Raw genomic sequence first — 10,268 nt, forward strand, 5'->3', positions numbered from 1 at the left:
AAGGGAGGGGCAGTCAAGAAACGATAGTGCAGCCTTGGGGCAGGGTCCTGGTAACCCCCCCCCCCCCAAGGGATATACATAACAATATCTTGGAGCTGTTTTGCAGATACTGAAACCTCCACCAGGTGGGAGAAGTTACCTGTATGCTGCCCACAAGCACAGAGACCCCAGACCAGTTGGAACCAGAAGGTTGGTGATGCTGACTCCCAATTATGAAACTGAGAAGGACCCTGTGGGGCTCTTGGGCATGAAAGCCTTTTTGTCCCCTGTTTCTTGTAAGCAAGACTCCAGTCTCTGTGACCTTCCCTGAGTTCCAAAGGGCAGACTCAAACAGTTGCTAATCAAGGGAGGAGCAGCCAAGAAACCATTTGAGGCAAGATTAAAGGGACCAAAGAAGCTCATCAAGATTAGGAGACTACCTGCCCACTCCCTAATCTTGTCCGCAACCCCACCCTTGAACTATTGCTGTAAAACTCCTCATCAAATCCTCCTGGGTTGGGACACATAGTTTTTCAAGGCAGGAGCCCGCTGTGTCCCCATTTGCCTGGCAAAGCAGTAAAGCTATCCTTTTCTACTTCACCCAAAACTCTGTCTCTGAGGTTCGATTCGGCACCAGTGTACAGAGAAGCAGAGCTTTCGGCATTAATTGCCTCACCACCAGCCAATCAGAAGAATGTCCACGAGCTGATCACGCCCTCCTCTTTGAACCATTACTATAAAACTCCTAACTACCTGATCTCAGATGGCCTCTGCCTGCAGCCGCTTGAAGCAGGATTTTTGGTTCCCTGGCCAGAGATTGAGGTCAGGCTGTGGCAGTGAGAGCACTGAATCCTAGCCGCTAGACCAATGGCCAGTGATAAGGCCCTGGCCTATCAGCTTTGTAGAAATAAATTTCCACGAAGAGACAAAGAGTAGTGAAAGAAGTAAAGTGTTTATTAGGAGGAAAAAGAGTACGTGTGGACAGACACATGGGCGGACTCAGAGAGTCGTGCCCTCATGGTAGTTTGAATCACGTATATGGAGCAGTTCTTCTGAGTTTCCTTTGGCCAATCATCTTGCTTTGCCTGGTTCTGAGCCCGTATTTGGTTTATCTTAGGGCCCTCCCATGTGTGCGAGGGCATCTCTTAGCTGAGATGGATTCCAGTGAAGAGGCCTATGGATAGGTTGACATCACTCCCTTTTTGACCTCCAAGGAGACTTTCTGCACATGTACAGTCGGGAAGGACTCCTTGACCTTGAGAATGAGAAATATGGGAGAAGTTAACTTAATGCTGCCTACAAGCACGGTCTTTATCTTTTATTTGTGCAGGGTTCAGCCTCTCCTATACTTCTCCTGCTATTTTCTTCATCTTGGAGTATCTGCCATGGGAAAAATAAAATACAGAATAAATACTCAAGGAAGAAAAACACATAGGTAACAGAAAGATGTCACTACTTTGAATACACAAAGAAATCAATGATTAGAATTTAGCACGGTGTCCAATATAAATTTTAAAAAAAGGGGGGAAATAAAGGTTAAATAAAGGATTGATTGAATGGAGGAGAGAAGCTCAGCTTCTCTGTACAAAGGTACCAAATCAAATCTCAGAGATAGGAGTTTTGGGTGAAGTATCAATAGAAAAGGATATTTTTATTGCTTTGCCAGGCAAAGGGGGACACAGTGGGCTCCTGCCTCGAAAAACTATGTGTCCCTTCCCAGGAGGATTTGATAAGGAGTTTTATAACAATACTTCCCAAGGGTGAGGTTGCTGACAAGATTAGGCTGTGTGCAGGGACTCAGGTAGTCTCCCAGTCTTGATGAGCTTCTCTGGTCCTTTTAATCTTGCCTCAGGTGGTTTCTTGGCTGCTCCTCCCTTGATTGCCAACTGTTTGAATCTGCTCTTGGGAAGGTCATAGAGTCTGGAGTCTTGCCTACAAGAAACGGGGGACAAAAAAAGAGACCTCCATGCCCCGGGCCCTCCTGCACAGTTTCATAGATAGCCTATCTCATAGATTGGCAGGCTTATTAATATGGGAGACTCGGGCTTGCCTGGTGGCGCAGTGGTTGAGAATCTGCCTGCCAATGCAGGGGACACGGGTTCGAGCCCTGATCTGGGAAGATCCCACATGCCGCGGAGCGACTAAGCCTGTGTGCCACAACTACTGAGCCTGCGCGTGTGGAGCCTGTGCTCCGCAACAAGAGAGGCCGCGACAGTGAGAGGCCCACGCACCGCGATGAAGAGTGGTCCCCACTTGTGCAACTAGAGAAAGCCCTTGCACAGAAACGAAGACCCAACACAGCCATAAATAAATAAATAAATAAAATAAAATAAAAAATGCATCTAAGACAGGAAAATGGTATAGACATGTAAAAGTATCATTAGTATAATCATGATTGATCTTTTAAAAAAAAAATATGGGAGACTCATTCTAAAGGCTCCAGGATGTTGAGGACAGGCAGGTAGATAAGCCTTTGAGGAGTGACCTGGTGGGTGAGTATCCACCCCCAACCTCTCCCTTCTGATCCCTAAGCCAGCACTGGGCCTCCTCCTGCACCAACACCACTTCCGGGTATGGGACCGCCCTCTCCTTACAGCCCCGCCCACAGGCCTAGTTCTAGCCTAAGTTTGGCTCGTTGGGCTTGTTTCTGCTTCCAGAACCCAGGTTGAGCCAACTTCAAGACCTCTAGCACCAACTACAATTCCCTGCCAGCAATGGTTGAACTTGATTGGCAGCCAGAGTCCCGGGGCCCCGCCCCCTACGGCCGAGGCAGGAAGCGGAAGTAGCGTCGCTGGTCGGTGGCGGTCTTCTGCCTCGTGGCCCAGTTCCTGGTGGAGCAAGTCGCTCTAGTCGTCGTGTGGTTCAGCGTGTCCTTTGTGAGGCTCGCGTCAAGGGAGAGCTCTGGGATGCGAGGAGGGCGATAAAGGACAGGTTTGGACTAGGCCACCACGGCGCTGCCTTAGAAAGACCTGGTCCCTCTGCTCGCGTCCTCCGGGACCTGAGCCACCGTGTTTAGCCGGTGGGACGTGCGGTAAGGGCGCTTCTGCGGCGTGTTGTCATTCACTGTGCTTCCCTATTCGAAAGCCTCCACTCTGTTTTTTGTGACTTTCCTCCACGAAGAAAAGAATTTCCGCTGTTCCGGTCAACAGTTGGCTTCAGCTCCCACCTCCTCCGGGTGTCACGAACCTGGCGATCCTGCCGTGTTGCTCTGAGTATTAGGGAAAGTTGGTTTAAAGGGCCGGTTCTTTTTGTATGAAAAAAGAATGTTTCATCTGAGAATTTGGGTTTGTCTTCCCGTGTTCTTTATTTTTGAATATTACATAGAGGTAGATAAAATACTTTCTCAGGTGTCAAGGGTGTGCATATTTCTGTATATAAATGTAAACGGATGTAGATCACAGATCTTTCTTCTAATAAAAAGCAAGAGTACTTAGTCTTCTCGTCATCTGAGCTTCCTGGGGCTGTACATGCCCACAGAGTGAAAACGGGCCTCCAGGAGATGTGGTGGAGGCTTTATGATACTAGTTCCAGAATGAGGGACCATAAACAGGGTGTTCGGACTAAGCGTGTTTTTTCCCCACTTTTTTTTTTTTTTTTTTTGGTAAAACCTTAAACCTCAAGAAAATGTGAACATCCAGTACAATGAATGTTCTTCGTAGTAGATTCACTTATTTTTAGCATTGTACATGTGCTAACTTAAAAAAAATGCACAACGTGAGAGTTGTGAGTTAAGTTTTATTTGGGGCCCGAGAGACAGCATCTCAGATAGCTCTGAGAAACTGCTCCAGAGAGGTAGGGGGGGGAAGGTTAGTATATATGTGATTTTGGTATAGGGGGAGTACATGCAATCAAGCACATTTTTTTTTTCAAGCACATATTTTTTTGCAGAAGGTTTCTGCTAGTCTTGTGAAGGTTACTGGTAGTCACGAGGAGCAGAGTCACCATGAAAGATTTTAGTGCTTTTCTAGATATGAGGAGATACAAGAACTGGGCTCATAAAATCGGTTCCTGAAAATATCTAACTATCTAAAGACCTGTTCTGCCAGTTTTTCCCAGAGCACAGAGTGCCTCATTTCTGCTCTCCACCCTGAATGCCTTTCAGGGGGTGTTGAAAGTCAGCAGCTGCAGCAGTTCATGATTTAATCCTTGTAGAGGTAGGTGGCAAGCACCAATTTGTAGTTGACAGGGCCCCCTCATGGTCATAAATTCGACCGTGCTTTGGGAGGCATTTCATGACCATTTTGTCCCACGGTGCTAGGAAGGCTCATTCCTAAGTTTGGCAAAGATTTTGCTGATAGGCCACTCAATGTGCTATTACTGGACTAGGTCTTATTAACAATAGCCAAAGGTCTCTGGACCACCTGTCTTACTAGTCTGTTCCAAGAAAAAAAAATCCCTCTTATTGCATCTTCCCATATCTAGAGTTACACTATTACAATCATTGATCCCATACAGAATTATATACTTGATCAACTGCTTCAAGTTGCCTAGTCATCATTATTTTTGTTGGAGGCTCAGTCACACATTTGGAAATACAAGAAACAATAATCTTGTTAAACAGGCAAAATACAAATAACATAGCTAGCAGTATTATTAAAGTCATAAGTAAGAATTAAGCCAAGAACTTCCATTAGGTGCGGCCCAGTATATTCCCAGGTCATCTGACGTAGTCTGTTCTGTACCAATCCTTATCTTTCAGGGAAATTATGTATTGGCACTGTCCATAAGGCTCCCAGCCCAACTTCCTACTGTTACTAGGCTGGTTATCCTTAGTATCATTTAATTGTTCCCAAGATAAAGGTGGGTCTTAAAACTTAAATGACCATAGCCTGGTGTTAACCACATAAATCCATACCATAATTGTGGGAGGTTTTATTCCTTGGCTGAAATTTTGCTTGTTGCTCTAACTGAGCTTGAGTAACTTTAGAGGAAAATTCATTTTTATGGCCAGGGTCAGAGCAGGTATTATTAATTGGCTAGGTGAGAGGATCCCACCTAGTATACCAATAGTGGCTTGAACAGGACTATAATTTCTTTCTTTTAGAATATATTTCCTAAGGGCCAACCAATTAGAGCCTTGGAGTGGAGAAATCCACCAAGGTAATCCAGAAGTACTAGACACAGATAATTGGTCACAAACCCAACAATTGGATTGATTTTTAAAACTAGCATAGGATCATGCCCATGATAGAAAAACATTTGATTCATATGCAGTGGTTCAAGAAGTCAAGAAAACATTATAAATGATCATACGAGTCAGGCCCAGTATCTTGGGCTAGCTGTCTACTTCTGTTGTTGTCTTCTTCTCGTCCTAGTAGGAGTGTAGTTCGGACTAAGTGTGTTTTTTACCCACTTTTTTTTTTTTTTTTTTGGTAAAATCGTAAACCTCAAGAAAATGTTAACATCCAGTACAATGAATGTTTGTTGTAGTAGATTCACTTATTTTTAGCATTGTGCAGATTTGTTCTCTTATAGATTTATGAATACATTGTATAGTGAGGTGTTTGAGCGTAAGTTGAAAATAAATTGTATACATGCTACTTGACTTTTAAGAACTTGGTAATGCTTCTCCTAAAGATATGGGTATTATCCTAGTAAAATCATAATATCATTATTTCACACAAGGAAAGTAAAAATAACAATGTCTTCTAATATCTACTCTAAAAGGTTAACTTCTCCACGTTGTTCCAAAATATGTTTTGGGTAGTTTTGGGATCTACAACCCAATCAGGGTTTATATATGACAATTGTTTATGCCTTTTAGTCTGTTTTAACTTAGATCACTTGCTGTTGTTTGTCTATTATATTCATTATATTGACTCTTTGAAGAGTCACATGCATTCTTTTAGCAAGTCACACATTTTGATATTCCTGCTTCTATTTTCACAGTATGTTTAAGCTTTCCTTCATGTCTTGTATTTCCTGTCAGTTAGTAAATGGGTTCAGAGGAGAAGTTGGCAAGCTTTTGGTATGAACAGGTCCAGATAGTAAGTTCTTGATGCTTTGTGGGCTGTAAGGTATGGAATTACTCAGCTCTGCCTTTGTAGTGGGAGAACAGCCAAAGACCTAAGGAAACAAATGGGCATAGCTGTGATCCCAAGAAACTATTTACAAAAACATGCCTGTGACCAAAGTGTTCCACCACCTGGTGTATAAGCTTCAAAAGGTCATTTCAAAATATTTTGAAGGTGATGTTGTGTACATCAAGTTGCATTTCATTGGGAAGATGTAAACTTATGACATCCCTTGGTTAGTGTGCTAAGTTTGATTACTTGCTTAAGATAGTAATCACCAGAGCTCTCTATTTTAAAAATAGACTTTTCCATAAGAATAAAAGCATCATATGTGGGGTGATATTTTGATACTCAGAATCTTTTTCCCCCTAGCAATTGTTTTAGTATCTGTTAATAACCTGCAGTAAATAAGTTTGTAGGGTGTTTTTCTAGGTCAAAGGCAAGTATACATTTACTTTTGTTGGCTATTACAAACTCCCTTCCATAGATCTTGTGCCATTTTGTAGTTTCTGATCAACTTTAAAAAAAATATATCTAAAATTTATTATGGAGAAACATAAGGAACAAATTTTAGTTTTTTAAAAAAATTTATCCATTTTATTATGGTTCATTATCAGAAATAATGGATACCTCTAAGTTTCTTGGTGGAGAATCCATCACACCTAAAACATGAAAATTATGTACTATCCAGTATCTAATAACAGGGAAGAGGAACAGTGGAATCAACAAATATTTAATAGTAGTGATGACAGTTGCTTGGCTCTGGTTAAGATTTCCTTTTAAGTGTAACAAATTTTAGTTTTAACTTCAAGACACTTGTTTTCAAAAAGAATATCCTATCCACTTTCAGTTTTTAAAAAAATTTATTGAAGTATAGTTGATCTACAATGTTAATTTCTCCTGTACAGCAAAGTGACTCAGTTACATATGTATGTACACACATACACACACACACACACACACACTTTCTCCATATACTTTTCCGTTATGGTTTATCACAGGATATTGAATATAATTCCCTGTGCGTAGGACCTTGTTGTTCATACATCCTACTAGTTTGCATCTGGTAATCCCAAACTCTCAATCCTTCCCTCCCCCATCCCCCTTCCCCCCTTGGCAACCACAAGTCTGTTCTCTCTGGTTTTTTTTTTTGTAGATATGTTCCTTTGTGTTGTATTTTAGATTCCACAGATAAGTGATATCATATAGTATGTGTCTTTCTCTTTCTGACTTACTTTGCTGCAAATGACATTATTTTTATGGCTGAGTAATATTCCATTGTATGTATATACCATATCTTCTTTATCCATTCATCTGTCAATGGACATTTAGGTTGTTTCCATGTCTTGGCTATTGTAAATAGTGCTGCTACAAACATAGCGGTGCATGTATCTTTTTGAATTATAGTTTTGTCTGGATATATACCCAGGAGTGGGATTGCTGGATCATATGGCAACTCTATTTTTAGTTTTTGAGGAACCTCCATACTATTTTCCATAATGGCTGCACCAAATTACATTCCCACCAACAGTGTAAGAGGGTTCCCTTTTCTCCACACCCTCTCCAACATTTATTATTTGTAGACTTTATAATGATGGCCATTCTGACAGGTGTGAAGTGGTACCTCATGTTGTTTTGATTTACATTTCTCTAATAATTAGTGATGATGAGCATCTTTTCATGTGCCTGTTGGCCATCTGTATGTCTACTTTGGAGAAATGTCTATTTAGGTCTTCTGCCCATTTTTCGATTGGGTTGTTTGTTTTTTGTTATTGAGTTGTATGAGCTGTTTGCATATTTTGGAAATTAAGCACTTGTTGGTTGCATCATTTGCAAATAATTTCTCCCAGTCCATAGGTTGTCTTTTCATTTTGTTTATAGTTTCCTTTGCTGTGCAAAAGCTTATAAGTTTGATTAGGTCCTATTTGTTTATTTTTGCTTTTATTTCTATTGCTTTGGGAAACTGACCTAAGAAAACATTGGTAATATTTATGTCAGAAAATGTTTTGCCTGTGTTCTCTTCTAGGAGTTTTATGGTGTCATGTCTTATATTTAAGTCTTTAAGCCATTTTGAGGTTATTTTTGTGTATGGTGTGAGGGTGTGTTCTAACTTCATTGATTTTACATGCTTCTGTCCAACCTTTCCAACACCACTTGCTGAGTAGACTATCTTTTCCTCATTGTATATTCTTGCCTCCTTTGTCAAAGGTGTGTAGGTTTATTTCTTGGCTCTTTATTCTGCTCCATTGATCCGTTTGTCTGTTTTTGTGCCAATACCATGCTGTTTTGATTACTGTAGCTTTTAGTTTTGTCTGAAGTCTGGGAGGGTTATGCTTTCTGCTTTGTTCTTTTTTCTCAGGTTTGCTTTGGCAATTCTGGGTCTTTTATGGTTCCATATAAATTTTAGGATTATTTGATCTAGTTCTGTGAAAAATGTCATGGGCAATTTGATAGGGATTACATTAAATCTGTATTGCTTTGGGTAGTATGGCCATTTAAACAATATTAATTCTTCCAATCCAAGAGCATGGGATATCTTTCCATTTCTTTGAAGCATCTTCTATATGCTTTATTAATGTTTTTTAGCTCTCAGCATGTAAGTCTTTCACCTCCTTGGTGAGGTTTATTCCTAAGTATTTTTTTTGGATGTGATTTTAAAAGGGATTGTTTGCTTACATTCCCTTTCTGATATTTCATTGTTAACATAAAGAAATGCTACTGATTTCTGTATGTTAATCTTGTACCCTGCTACCTTGCTGAATTCATTTATCAGTTCTAGTAGTTTTTGTGTGGAATCTTTAGGGTTTTCTATATATAGTATCATGTCATCTGCATATAAATGACAATTTTACCTCTTCCCTACCAATTTGAATACCTTTTATCTCTTTCTCATGTCTGATTGCTGTGGCTAGGACTTCCAATACCATGTTGAAGAGAAGTGGTGAGAGTGGGTATCCTTGTCTTGTTTCACATTTTACTGGGAAGGCTTTCAGCTTTTATTATATTGGCTGTGGGTTTGTCATAAAAAGCTTTTATTATGTTGAGATATGTTCCCTCTATACCCACTTTAGTAAGAGTTTTTGTCATGAATGGATGTTGAATTTTATCGAATGTTTTTTCTTCATCTATTGAGATGATCATGTGGTTTCTGTCTTTTGTTGATGTGGTGTATCACGTTGATTGATTTGTGTATGTTAAACCATCCTTGTGACCCTGGGATGAATCTGACTTGGTCAAGGTATATGGTCTTTTTTATGTGTTGTTGGATTCAGTTTGCTAATATTTTGTTGAGAATTTTTGCATCAGTATAAAAGATATTGGCCTGTAATTTTCTTTTTTGGTATTGTCTTTGTCTGGTTTTGGTATCAGGGTGGTGGTGGCTTCATAGAATGTCTTTGGGAGTGTTCCTTTGTCTTCAGTCTTTTGGAAGAGTTTGAGAAGGATCAGTATAAATTCTTCTATGTTTAGTAGAATTCTCTTGTGAAGCCATCTGGCCCTGGACTTTTGTTTGTAGAGAGTTTTGTTTGTTTGTTTGTTTGTTTTTAAATTACAGATTCTACTTCACTTCTAGTGATTGGTCTCTTCAAGTTATGTATTTCTTCTTGATTCAGTTATGGTGGGCTTTATGTTTCTAGAAAGTTGTCCATTTCTTCTAGGTTGTCAAATCTGTTGGCATATAATTGTTCATAGTATTCTTTTTTTTTTTTTGTATTTCTGTGATATCAGTTGTGATTTCTCTTTCATTTTTATTTTGTTTATTTGTGTCTTCTCTCTTTTCTTCTTGGTGAGCCTGGCCAGAGGTTTGTCAATTTTGTTTACCTTTTCAAAGAACCAGCTCTTAGTTTTATTAATTTTTTTCTATTGTTTTTTAATCTGTATTTTATTTATTTCTTCTCTGATCTTTATTATCTCCTTCCTTCTGCTAACTTTAGGTTTTGTTTTTTCTTCTTTTTCTAATTCTTTTAGGTGGTGGCTTAGGTTGTTTATTTGAGATTTTTCTTGTTTCTTAAAGAAGGTCTGTATCACTGTGAACTTACCTCTAAGAACTGCTTTTGCTGCATCCCATAGATATTGTATGGTGTTTTCATTGTCATTTGCCTCAAGGTATTTTTAAATTTCTTCTTTGATTTCATCATTGACCCATTGGTTTTTTAGTAGCATGTTGTTTAGTCTCCATATAATTGATTTCTTCTTGCTTCTTCTTCTGTGGTTGATTTCTAGGTTCGTGTCACTGTGGTCAAAAAAGATTCTTGAAATAATTTCTATACTCTTAAA

Source organism: Balaenoptera acutorostrata, chromosome 2 (genome assembly GCF_949987535.1).
Source record: "Balaenoptera acutorostrata chromosome 2, mBalAcu1.1, whole genome shotgun sequence".
Lineage (NCBI taxonomy): Eukaryota > Metazoa > Chordata > Mammalia > Artiodactyla > Balaenopteridae > Balaenoptera > Balaenoptera acutorostrata.